Here is a 14,098-nt window from a genome sequence, read left to right as displayed (position 1 = left end):
TTATAAAAATAATAAAATATACTCGATTAAAAAAAAAAATGTATAGTGCCATTATCAACAGTCATCTGTACAATGCCATCTTAAGCAATACAGTGATATGTAACTGTAAATAGGTTTACAAAGAAAGGTTGTGGGAACTTCAGATGACTCACTCACAATAAAAGGTGTGAGAGTAAATTAGTACTTTTATGAAAAGTTTTGATGCCTTAGCTCTAACATTTGTTCCTATCTGTATCTGATCATCCTTTTAATGTCATCAAATTACTAAGGTGACACAGTCTATCAAATTACACCTTTCACTTGCTTAGAAATTTTTCTAGAAAGCCCACAGCTTTATCATCAGCTAAACTAGTGGTTCCCAAACACGGTTCTTAAAACCTGGACTGTTAAGCTACCAAACAGTGAAAAACCAAGGAAAATGGTTGTTCAGACTAAACTGTTAAATCAAATGGATTCAACCTATTTGTCTGAAATACCGATTTTGTGCCTTTTCCATAGATTGGGATAATCTATAGACAGGCTTGGCCTGCTTGCCGGGGAGCCGGGTAAAACCCCGGAGGGCCCCATTGCTTTAAGACTCAGGACCTCATTCAGAGTCGGTCGCGAGCGCCGATGCGCTCGTAACCGACTCGATGGTTTGGCCTGCGCACGCGCACCAGCCGCACTGCACGTGTGCAAGCCCCGGAGCGACAGAGAAACTCTGTCGCTCCGGAGCTCGTTACCAAAGGGGCGGCTGTTGATGTTGATCGACAGCTGCCCCCGTTTGGTAGGCGGGCTGGTTTCCAAAACGGAGGCATTCCTTTACGAACGCCTACCATTTTGTGGGCATCCGCACTGCCATCATCAGTGATGTCAGTGGGGAGATTCCTGCTCCATCAGAGCAGAAAGCTCCCTGGGGCTTACGAGTGCCCAGACCCAACCTTAGGGTCTGGTCATAAGCCCCGATGGTCGCGATGGTGATCACCATCGCGTCCATCAACCTGGTTGGTCGTTAAGCTGTAGATGGTTACCCACAGCTTAACGATCGACAAGGAGGCGGCCGTTCAGGATGCAAGCGGCCTCCCTGATCCAGTGCAACCATTTGCAACTGACGACCGCCTCTGAATGAGGTCCTCAGTCCCTTTCAGTGAGAGGGCGGAGCTTAGCAGGCCGCGATGGGTTGGGCGCTGGCAGTTTTGGCACATTTTGAGGGCACTATTGGTGAGTGAGCCACTACTTTATTTTGGTGCTGTTGTTGCCTGGCAAAGACAGTCTGGCCAAAAGAGAGCAGCCCCTGCAGTCACTGTTCTTAAACAGGCTGCCTGTTATTCCAAGTGCAGCCTGTGAATCTCTGGGCCTGATTCAGACGCTGAGCACTCGCAACCGGGTCGATGTTTGCCCACTGGGTGCTCTGTCACTCCGGGTCCCGCACCAAAGGGGGCGAGCTGTCGATGGTGATTGACAGCTCGCCCTGTTTGGTAGGCATGGCTGGGGGGTGGCTTCACAAACGGAGGCGTTCCCAAGCGAACGCCTACCGTTTGTGGGCGGCCCAACTGACATCACCAGTGATGTCAGTGGGAGAGTTTCCGGCTCTATTAGAGATAGAAGCTCTCTGGGGCTTGCGTCCACAAGACCCTACCACAAGGGTCTCGTCGCAAGCCCGAAGGACCATCATCCTGGCCGCTCGCTATAGCTGTGGGTGGTCACAAAAAAAATATATAACGCCCAGATTCAGAGCGAGCGCTCTTTCAGAGCGTCCGGCTCTGAATCAGGCCCTCTGTGCAGTCGGATCACAAGTTATGTGACTGGTGATGTCTGGGTCTCTTGGTGTCATGTGTGATCACCAGCAATGCAGGAGACACAGTGCAGCACCTGCCGGGAAGAGCTGCCGAAGGGACAAAATGGAAGCATGAGGAGCTGAGCAAAAGACTCTAAGCACTAGCGCACGAAGGGGGGGGTTATGTTCTGAGTACACAGAAGCCCCCCGACCAACCACATTTTTTTTTCTTAGAGATGGAGACATCCTTATTTCTGCACAATCAGTGGGCCATCCATGGATCTGCCCAGCCGCTGCCTGTTCAGCTGTCACCAGACCCGGCTACAAGGGGGATACAAAAGGTACCTCCCGTCCCGTGCCCCGGCAGCTAAATTTGATTAACAGCACATGCAGACTGCGCCGTCCGGCAGGGTAATCTCCCTGGTGACCCCTTCCCCGGCTGGAGTAATGTGCTGCAATGCACCATAGTAATGAACACAGTCATCATCAGGGCCGGCTCCAGGAGTTGCGGCGTCCTGAGCCGGTCTGGTCCCCATTGCCCCTCACTCGCGCGCGCCCGACATTGGGGGCATGGCCTAATACTATACGCCACGCCCCCTAAGTGACGTTATTTGGGGGCGTGCCTGCATGGCACGCCTACAGTGTAACGTCAGGCTGGGGGAGAGCCCAACCCTCTCCCGACACTGAATGGACGCAGCATCCATTTGGCTACTCCGGGGACTGGCACTGCTGCACAGCTGCGGCGGTGGGAGTGCCCAACCTCCCGATTTGATCACCCGCGGGACACTTCCGCCATGTGGGCAAAAACATTCGCCCCTTCCGTGAGCGTATTGCCAATCACCGGTCATCTATACGGCTGGCCCTGAAAACTGGAGATTCTAATAAACCTGTGGCACGTCATTTTGTAAACAAATTGGACACAGTGTGGCCTAAAGGACTAAACGAGTCAATACATCTAAAATATTTTTCTGTAGGGGGTGCACTCTGATACCTTATGGATTAAGTGGCCTGATTCAGACCCGCTCGCAAGCGGGTCGATGGTAGGCTCTGCGCACGTGCAGCTGCTGCACTGCGCGTGCGCAAGTCCCGGAGCAAGAGCGAAATTCTCTCGCTCCGTGGCTCACTACAAAAGGGGCGGCTGTTGATCGACAGCTCGCCTGTTTTGTAGGCGTGGTGGGGGGTTGGTTTCACAAACGGAGGCGTTCCCAAGCGAACGCCAGCCGTATGTGGGCGGCCCCACTGACATCACCAGTAATGTCAGTGGGAGAGCTTCCGGCTCTACTAGAGCCGGAAGCTCTCTGGGGCTTGCGGCCACGAGACCCTACCACAAAGGTCTCGTCGCAAGCCCGATGGTCGCGACCATCATCCTAGCCGCTCGCAATAGCTGTGGGTGGTCACCCACAGCTAAGCGAGCGGCCAGGAGGCCGCACAAAAAAAAAAACGCCCTGATTCAGAGCGAGTGTCTGTCTCTGAATCAGGCCCTAAGTACATATGATGTGGACACATAATGCCCTATTTTTGTGTGGTGTATCTCGTGAAGATTCATGTTTAATTTAAATTTTTTTCATTTTTTTATTTATTTTTGTTTTTAGTTTTATTTTATATTTTTCTTTTGTGATCATGATCTGTGGTTAGGGATAATCAGTATCCTGTCGACCAGCTATGGTTATTGATAAGTATGCATATACAGTACTTTATGTATACTGAAATGCTTTTAATATATATGTAGATGTGTTTTGTGATATTGGAGTGAATCTGCTTATTGCTATGTTTCCCCTCAATATGATATACTAAGTTATTTATGGAAAGGGAATCTGTCTATGTTGTAAATGATGCTTATGGGCTATGACTCAAGAGACATGATCACGTGTGTCTGTTATTTGGTTGTTGCCTAGCTACATAGTGTTCCCGGAAGCTTGTTGCTTGGCTACGCTGGGAGATACAGATGCATTTTGATGACGGAGCCCTTGCCGGGTCACGTGGGCGCGACTGATTGGTATGCCTAGCCGCGGCGAGGGGCTGGGCATGTGATGATACATGTGGTCATGTCTCATTGATATACTTCTAATGGCGTGCGTTTCACTAGCGCACCAATGGTGATTCTGTGATTTGTTTAAGGGTGAGTAGATATATTAGAAAATTAAGAGTTATGGTATAAAATACCTTTGTTAACTCTTTTTCTTTGAGGTCCATAGGGTCCACAGAAGTTACCTTGGGGTATGTGGTTGGAGTAATCCAGGCACCAAACAGTTAAAAGCTTCAGCTCCCAGCCAGGATACACTGGGTCCTCCTCCATATATACACTACCCCTGGCTCGAGGCATTTAGGGCCTGATTCAGAGCCGCTCGCTGCTAGATAGAGCAGGAAGTCCACTACTGACAGTCTAATAGGGCAGGAAGTCCACTACTGACATCACGTTCCTTTGAGAATGCCTGCATTTGCTCAACCACCCCCCCTACCCGCCTACAAAACGGGGCGAGCTGTCAATTAACATCGACAGCCGCCCCGTCTTGTAGCGAGCCCCGGAGCGACTGAACTTCAGTTGCTCGCTGGGGCTCGAGCATGGCATGCGCGACGCGGGGAATGCACAGGGGGAAAACATCGACCCACTTGTGAGCGCTGTGCGCTTGCGAGCGGGTCTGAATCAGGCCCTTAATTTGTTTCCAAGCCCAAAGCAGGAGAAGGAAAAGATGAGAAGGAAGGACAATTGTACCTCAGAAACACTTTCTCTAGGAAGAGGAAATCATAGAAATACAATAGAAAAAGATTACCCAATAACACCAGGTGCGTTAGGGTGGGTGTCCTATGGACCCTGTGGACCTCGAAGAAAAAGTGTCAACAAAGGTATGTTATACCATAACTCTTAATTTCTTCTTCAGGGTCCATAGGGTCCACATAAGTTACCTTAAGGGTAACGATGCTCCTGTTTAGTTGAAAGGAGAATCCGACGCCCAAAGGAAGCATCCTGAGAGGCAAATGTATCAATTGTGTAAAAATTGACAAAAGTGTGGACGGAAGACCACATGGCTGCCTTGCATAATTGTTCAGCAGAGGCACCACGATGAAACGTCCACGATGGTCCCACGGATCGAGTAGAATGTGCTGTCACTGTGTTTGGAACAGAGAGATCAGCTTGTGTGTACGCTTGAGAAATTGTCATAAGAAGCCACCTAGCCAGAGTTCGTTTGTTAGCTGGCCAGCCTCATTTATGACAGCCATACAACACAAAAAGAAAATCCGATTTCCTAATGGAGTTGGTGCGATCCACATAAATACGTAGAGTGCGTACCATATCCAGAGAAGCTTCACCCCTAGAAGGCCTGAAGGCTGGAACAACAATTTCTTCATTTACATGAAAGCGGGATACAATCTTAGGAAAGTAACCTGCCCTGGTACGAAGAACAGCTCTATCCTGAAGAAAAAACAAAAAGGGAGAGCGACAAGAAAGAGCTGCCAAATCAGAGACCCTATGGGCAGAGGAGATAGCCAAAAGAAAAACTGTCTTTGCTGTCAACTACCTAAGGTCTACTGATTTCAAGGGTTTCGAATGGGGGAGCTTGTAGATCCCTGAGAACCAGAGACAAATCCCACGGAGGTACCGGAGGGACAAAAGGAGGCTGAACCCTCAGAACTCCCTGGAAAAATGTCCTAACATCAGGTAGCGGGGCAATCCTTTGCTGAAACCAAACTGAGAGTGCAGATGCCTGAACCCTCAGGATGGCCAGGTGGAGACCCCAGTCTAATCCAGCCTGAAGAAAAGCAAGCACTCGAGAGCTCCTAAACACTCCAGGATCATATTTTCTATGTTTACACCACTGAAAATACGAGTGCTAAACTCTGTAATAAATGCGGTCCGAGGAAGGTTTCCGCACCCTAAGCATCATCTGAATTACAGAACTGGAAAAACACTTGGTCCTTAAGATGGAAGTTTCAAGAGCCACACCATCAAAGACAGATGGGGAAGGTCCGGATACAGGCAGGAACCCTGTCTCAACAGGCCCAGCCTTAGAGGAAGAGGCCACGGATTGTCTATGGAGAGACTCTGAAGGTCAGTGAACCAATGGCTTCTGGGCCAAGCAGTAGCTATCAGTATAACTGTTCCGCCCTCCTGCTTGAATTTCCTGATGACCCATGGGAGAAGGGAAAACGGAGGAAACAGGTATGCTAGCTTGAAGTTCCAATTCACTGCTAGACCGTCCACAAATTTGGCTGCGGGATCCCTGGTTCTGGACCCGTACCTGGGGACCCTGTGGTTGTGGCCTGAGGCCATGAGGTCTACCTCTGGTAGTCCACACCTGTCCACAAGGCTCCTGAATACTTGTGGATGAAGAGCCCACTCTCCGGTGTGTATATCCTGCTGACTTAGGAAGTCCGTTTCCCAGTTGAGGACTCCTGGTATGAGCACTACCGAGATTGCTGGAAGATGACATTCTACCCAGACCAGAATGTTTGATACTTCCGCCATGGCAGCTTGACTTCCTGTGCCTCCCTGATGGTTGAAGCAGGCTACTGTGGAGGCATTGTTGAACTGTACCTGGACAGGCCTGCCTTTCAGTAAATCTTGTGCCTGAATGAGTGCTCTGAACACTGCACGTAGTTCCAGGATGTTGATGGACAGGATACTTTCGATGGTCATCAATCTTCCCTGAAGGGATCGGTATGATTTACCGGCGGATGCATGCCCGGCGGTTCTAATGTCGACGCTGGAAGACCAGCGGTTCTAAGGTAAGTATTTTGCTATTTACTAACCTAACACCCCCCCCCAACCCTCCCTTAGGAGTGCATAACCCTAACCCCCCATCCTTTATGTGACCGGCAGCAGTGAAGATCCTGACAAGATAAGTTACTAACTATCCCTAACCTTTCCCCCCCTAACCCTAACCCACCATTAGTGGTGCCTAACCCTAACCTTCCCCTCTAGTGCCTAATACTAACCCCCCCAATAAGTGCCTAAACCTAACCCCCCCCTCCCCGCAGCCTAAACCTAAGTCTCCCAGGGGGGTGCCTAACCCTAACCTGCCCCCAGGGGGGCCAAACCCTAACCCACCCGTCCCCTAGCCTAACCCTCCCGGGGGGTGCCTAACCCTAAGTCCCCCACGGGAGCCCCTAACCCTCCCCCCGCGGCTGTCCTTCGATCGGGATGCCGGGAATCGGGCTTCCGACGTAGGTAAAACGGCAGGCGTTGGGATTTCGACCACTGTCATTAGAACCTTGCCGGGATTAGACAGTCGGGATGCTGATGGTCGGCATTTAGACAGTCGGCATCCCGACTGCATACCTCCCTGAAATGTATGCCAACCTGTCACTGCTTCCCATCTGCGGAGGCTGGCATCGGTAGTGAGGAGCACCCAATCTGAAATCCAGAATGGGCGACCCCTGTTCAGACGAAACGTCTACAACCACCATGAGATGGACAGCTGCAGCTCTGGATTGTCCGTGACTTTATTGAGTGGTACTTCCAGTGGGTAAGGATTAGTCGTTGCAGTGGTCTGGAGTGGACCTGGGCATATTCCACCATATCGAAGGTGGACACCATGGATCCCAGAACCTGCATTGCTGAGTGAACAGACACTGACTGGTTGATGAGAAACCTGCGAATCCGCAACTGAAGTGCCACAATCTTGTCTTCTGGCAGATATATCCTCTGCATCAGAGAATCGAAGCGTGTACCTAAATGCACCATCTGTTGTACTGGAAGAAGCGATGACTTCTTCCAATTTATGATCCAGCCGTGTCTGTGTAGACAGGCAATTGTCAGTCTGAAATTATGCTGCAACACCTGTGGAGATTGTGCCAATATTAGGAGATCTTCCAGGTACAGTATGGCAGTATTCTGACTCCCTGGTACCTGAGGCAGGCCGTCATTACTGCCTAAATCTTGGTAAACACCCGAGGGGCTGTTGCCAAACCAAAAGGCAGTGCCTGAAATTGGAAATGTTCCTGCAAAAATGCAAACCGTAGAAATCGTTGGTGGGACAGTGTAATTGGCACTTGCAGATATGCATCTTGAATGTCCAAGGACACCATAAAAACCCCTGGTTCCATTGCCAACACCGTTGACCGAAGGGTTTCCATACGGAACCTGGGTAACCGGATAAATGTGTTGAGACTTTTTAGATTCAGAATAGGCCATGAGATCCATTGGGTTTTTGGATCAGAAATAGGTTGGAATAATAACCCTTTCATACACTGTAGTTGATTCACTGGAACCTGGAATATTATCCCTGACTCCAGCAGGGAATGAATGGCCTGCTGGAGGGCCAAGGCCTTTGCAGACTACTCTGAAGGAGTTGTGCAGAAGAATCTCTGCGGGGGAATTCTCCAGAAGGTAAGGGCGTACCCCTGAGAGGCCACCTCCCAAACCCAGGTGTCTGTTGTTGTGAGTTGCCAGGTATGTGACAACTGAAGAAGTCGGCCTCCTACCCTAGAAGAAGACTGACTCCTTGCTTTTCCTTGTGCAGAAAGGCTCGAAAGGACGACTGCCTAGGTCTAAGAGTAGCTGTTGAAGGCAGACCAGCCGCCTTGGAGGCTGCTACTGTAGCTACAATCTTATCCAATTCTGTGCCAAACAGAATGCCTTCCACAAACGGAAGGGATTCCAGAGCCCTCTTGGACCCTGCATCTGCTTTTCAGTCCCTTAACCATAGGACTCTGCGAGCCATAACTGTGGCAGCTGAAGCCCTAGAGTACAGAATACCGGTGTCCAATGCCACCTCTCCTAGATAGGAGGCAGCCTCCTTAATATAGGAGATAATTGTGATGATGATGGTGTCACTGTAAACACCGAAACAGCTGTCGGGCACTACATGCTGGGGATTGACTTAAGATGAGTATTTATTTGTTATCATCACATGGATATACCTTTTTATTTATGATGCTGCTTTTTCTCATAATGCACCTTTAAACCTTAAGTCTCCTGTATGCCCTGACCATATTCTGGATATGCATTTTTATTGGATGCTTTTTCTATGGCTGTCCTTTGATGGATTAAATAAGTTTTTTTTGCATTGGATGAAAGGATGTGAGAGAGAGAGAGAGAGGGAGAACTCAGCAGACTTGTTAGTGGTAGTAAAAATCCTTTACTCCGATGTTTCGGGGTGATGTTATGTATGTATCCCTGAAGACAGGGGTTGACCTCGAAACGCCAGCTTAAAGGACTTTTATCATTACTAATAAGTCTGCTGAGTGCCACCTTCCTCCACCTTTGTATGTGTGTGTGTGTGTGTGTGTGTGTGTGTGTATATATATATACACACACACATACATTCAGTATGTAATATATATATATATATTTATACAAATAAATAAAACATTTTATTTATTTATTTATTAACAGTTTCTTATATAGCGCAGCATATTCCGTTGCGCTTTACAATTGATGGAAACATCTCCCTAAAAATCCTGTGTTTGCCCATGCTAAGGTAAGTAAAATAGTGCAGGGGATTCAAGAGGATGGGGATTGGGATCACTACACTACAAAAATATGGAAAATATGTTTTTAGGTGATAATGTACATAGTATACTGTAATAGTGCTGCTATTGATGCACTGCAGGGGCTGAAGTTGTGCCATTGTTTCATGCAACTCTAGCAATTTTCATGCAGTTGGCTAATTGAGGTGCTACAGAACACAATGTGTATTTATATTTTAAAGTACTGTTTTACAAATAAATCAGAAAGAATCCCTGATCAGGAACAAACAGTACAAATGTAATCAAGATTACATTGCAACTCCCACCCCCAGCTGTTTGCAACTGAAGCATACAGCTGGGGGTGGGAGGGTGAGGCAGAGTTAGGAGCAAAGAAAAAAGTAACCTGGATAAATCATATGTATACATATTTTGCATGTAGGAGTAAACACCAGCTGTTTTGCATGTAGCCCACAAATGCTGGACAGCTTTAGGTTTACACTGCAATTTAGAGTTCAGCTAGGCCACGCCCCTCCCAACTATAAATCTCTCAGCCCATGTTACACCTGCCCCACCTGCTGGGCAACATGGTTTGGCTAAGGTGCAAATGTGTTTTGTTTTTTTTTGCTTTGCTCCCAGCTCTGCCCCCCACCCTCCTGCCAAGTAGTCCTTTGTATGCTTCAGTTGTGTATTTATGTTCTTTTTTGCAAGAAGCGTTTTCTTGCTTATTCATCTTCCGTGTAGATTTAAGTTTGTACAATTTCTGGAACGTCATTTTATAGCTAAAGTCTTACATGCCGTATTTGATCAAACACACCTCTTTGAAACAAAAGAACCTCAAGATATGCTCCCACGCTACCACAACCCACACCTCCGATTTGCGGTATAATGTATTGACTCTGGACATGGGAAGGTCACTCGCACATGAATACACTGAGAGGCATAGCCATCATTTATGCAGTCATGTGAAAAGAAAGTACTCTGCGCCTTCTTTCATATCTGTATTTTTACAAATCAGGACAGTATGTAGTGTAAATGTAGACGTGGCGAGAAGGAAACTAAGTGAATGGAATGTTATAGTATTAGGATTGATGCAGTAGAGGAAGTATAGCACCATATTCTGGCCTACTTCCATCATTACATTAATACACGTAATTACACTGTACAACAAATTAATACTTTTAATTTGTTTCCTTTCTAAAATTAGTCATACATTACTAATTTGAGGTCAAGAAAAACTAAATTGATTTCAGAATGTTTTTACTAGCTCTATTTTTTGAGCTACACTACTTGCACCATACAGTATGTACATTAGTAATATAGTCATAGTGAAAAGCTATTTTAAAATAATCTGATATTTTCTTGATAGAAAATATATAACAGTTGTTTTAATTCAATCAATCACAAATAAGAACACAAAACGAAACAAACATACAGCATACAAAACAAACATACAGCATACGAAACAAATATACAGCATGCGAAATAAACATACAGCATACGAAACAAACATACAGCATACGAAACAAACATACAGCATACGAAAGTACTATCTCATATAGTGGCCTATTCATGGGGGTGCTTTCTCTTTGCTTGTCGCTTGTACGCCTCTTCTGGGGCATCTCTTGTCACTGTCCAACAGTAGTGATTCACCTACCCTGCTATCTTTGTTCCATTGCTGAAATGTCTTGGTGGAATCGCTCACTATACTTGTCACTCAGTGCACCACAGTTATCTTGTGTGGGTAATCCTGTGAATCGCATATATTTGAATAGGGGAGGGGACAAATAATTGATTCATTTAATTGGGTCATTAGGCCCCGCCCCCTCTGTGCGGAACGCAGATTGCTGGTAAGATTCTCTCCATTCTGCCCACTTCACTAGGAATACTCCTACATCGTCATAAATGGGCTATATCTCGGAGCTAACTGAGAGTTTTATATGTCATATTCATTCTTTGCATGCTGAAATCAATTAGAAGTAACTATTTTCCCCTTCGGAAACATTTTCATTGTTGTGCAGTGTTATCAAACATCTAATCCTCACCAAATCATAAACGTGATACATGTAATCTCACGTGACAAACAACACAACAGATTTTACTTATTATTTATTCAGCAAGAAATGAGTCAACACAAAATAATCATGCCCAAAAAGTACACCCCGTGGGGCAGATTCAATTAGCCCTGGGGCTTACGGCTCGGCTGAAGCTTTGCCTGGAGCTATTCAATTACTGCCACTACCCTGCGCGCTAAGAACCAGAGGTGGCACTTAACATGGATTTTTTTCTCGTAGCTGCTGAGACTGCAAAGAAAACTCTGCATTAAGTGCGCCCTCTGGGGCTTACCGTGCGGGGTAACGCCATAGCTCTGGGCAGTTAACCCAGGAAATTGGGCAGCAACTGAATAGCTCTGGGCATTAAATCCAGAGCTTTAGCCAAACGGTAAGTCCTGTTGGGTAACTGAATCTTCCCCCATGAGTTAGTAGCCTGTAGCAGCAATGTCTTTAAGTAATTGCCTTCTGTATGCATTTATCTGTCTCATGCATCATATTTGAGGCATTTTGGACAACTCCTCCTTACAACACTGCTCCAGAAAAATATATGAGGACATTTACTTATGAACACCTCGATTAAGGTCTCAAAACTTAAAACTTGGCTGTTCTATAATCATGATTGACTTATTTTTCAGCCAGTTTGTAGATTTGCTAGTGAGGATAGGATCACTGCCTTGTTGTCTGACCCAAGTTTAACAAGCTTCAGTTGTCAGACAGATGAACGCACATATTCATCTAGAATATTTTCTATTAATATGAAGAAGTAATCTGAGTGGATTATAAATATTGTGTATTATTATCATCCACTATTTATATGACACAAGGGGTTTGTAGCACCTTTCAAAGTACATAAACAGTAACAGTATGAACAAAACAAGAAAAATAGAAACTTATTGTACAAAACATTGCAGAATATGGACTACAAAGGTTATAAACAGGGGCCACCGGGAAAGTTCCTGCTGGGCCGGACCCCTCTCCCCTATGCTGGGCTGCTTTGCACTGACCTGCCGATGGCTCTGACGACTGCTACCATGATCAGAGCTCAGCACCAATCAGGAGCGGCCATGTGCAGAAGCTCATTCAGCAGTGGAATGTGAAATGGTCGCAGGAGGTCTCCTGCGCACGTCCAGCCGCAACAGCTCCTCCCATGGGCCATTGCGGAGCACGCGAGTTAAGCCTCATGGCTCCGCCCCCAGCAGCTAACAACGCAGGAAAGCCAGGAAGGGGAGAAGGGGCAGGGCAGCCGCAGGACTCACTGAGGAGCGAGCGGCCATGACTGGCACTTAAATAAGTGAGAGTCATAAGTTGTGTATATACTTCAACTTGTCTTCTTCTTAGTCTTACTGTATTATATATTGCAGGGGTCCAGGGGGTCCTATGTTATGAACTTGTGAATCACCTACAAAATTGTAAGTGTACATGACAACATCCACATGATGTGACATAGGACTTCTTAAATAGATTTAATATGATCACATCACATCCCAGGCATCACCTAAATAAATAATCTCTTGTGGGATGTGAATATATATATATATATATATATGTATATATATATATATATATATATATAGTGTCCTGTGTGTTTGTGTTATTTATATATAAAGCATGGCTTGGCATTGTGATTTTCCTGTGACATCCTGTGACGTGTCTGCCCGGAGAGGCCTGGTGTATTGTGGATTGTATCTCTGTATGAATCTGCTATACTTGTGATGGCTTAAACCGCCAATATTGGTACGCATGCCATTTTTCAGTGTTTTATGATTGCAATATATAGTTTTACTACAGTATTTGATGCACGATGTGGTGCCCTCTTCTTGTGCACTCGGGTCAATAAACGGGATGTAACCACAGCTAAGTGTATACAGACGTTTCAATCATTATTGCATCATCACCCTGATGATGATGCAATAAAACACTGAAACGTCGGTATACACTTACCTGTGGTTGTATCTAGTTTATTGACCCGAGTGCCTCTGCATCTGTCTGTATATTGGGCTTCGGCTGTAATTTCCTACGGAGGGTACCGGAGCTATTACAGTGGTGTTATTTGGAGTGCCATTCTAAATAAAGGAATCACACATCACAGTGTATTGTATACAGTATCTGTCCATCTATCCCTCTATGATTTGCAGTGCACATACATCCTGATGGTGTTTGTACAGAGTCACGATACACACATGAAGAAGTGAATTAGAAATGTGTTGGGGCGTTCCTGGGCAGTTTTTGGCTAATCAGATGCAGATGTAGCGTAGTATGGGTGCATTTTTGTAGTGTCGCTGAAAGTGGTTGTGTACAGAGACGCTGAATTTCTTACACTGGAGGCCATACTTGGACGGAGGATCTGCACCTAGCATAGGGCTGGTGACTGGTTCAATGGTGCGACCGATGGTGTCATCTAAAGGCGCACAAAGCATGATTATCTATAGACACTGAAAGTAAGTGCCTCAGTCCTTGCACATTAGGATGCACAGATGCATTGTAGCATAAAGTCGCAGACGCTACTGCAGCTAAAGACACAAGGAACGCCTCAACTGCGTCCAACTCAGAACCGGGCCCTATGAGGAGGGATCCTGTCCCCTTCTATAAACCCCACCTACTCATCAAACCACGCCCCAATTAGGGCTGCTTCCATAAATTTCCCTGGCTGGTTTTCCATATCAATCTTCCCCTGTTATAAACATTGCTGCAGCCATGAGATAGGTGCCATTGTAGGCAGCGGGGAGGAGATGATGGTATAAGGGAGGGAAGGAAAAGCACATGAGGGAAGAGGGCCCTGCTCGTGAGAGCTTATTGTCGAGTCCTTAACAATGCTAGTTGTGTAAGTCCTGTCCAACCTTAAAACATCACCTCTCCACCATGTTACTTGATGGCCGTGTTT

The 14,098-nt window shown here is 46.5% G+C and overlaps 1 protein-coding gene across 1 annotated transcript in view; it reads right to left on the bottom strand.

Annotated features, from left to right (window-relative positions):
* The window catches only part of TBC1D19 (TBC1 domain family member 19), a 217,873-nt gene that overhangs the window by 30,532 nt on the left and 173,243 nt on the right, over window positions 1–14,098 (bottom strand). The gene's annotated exons all lie outside the window — the stretch shown is intronic.

Source organism: Taudactylus pleione, unplaced genomic scaffold, assembly GCF_031769625.1.
Source record: "Taudactylus pleione unplaced genomic scaffold, aTauple2 ptg000302l, whole genome shotgun sequence".
NCBI classification, from domain to species: Eukaryota; Metazoa; Chordata; class Amphibia; order Anura; family Myobatrachidae; genus Taudactylus; species Taudactylus pleione.
The sequence above is the reverse complement of the archived record's forward strand: the minus strand, read 5'-3'. Positions and strand labels throughout refer to the sequence as shown.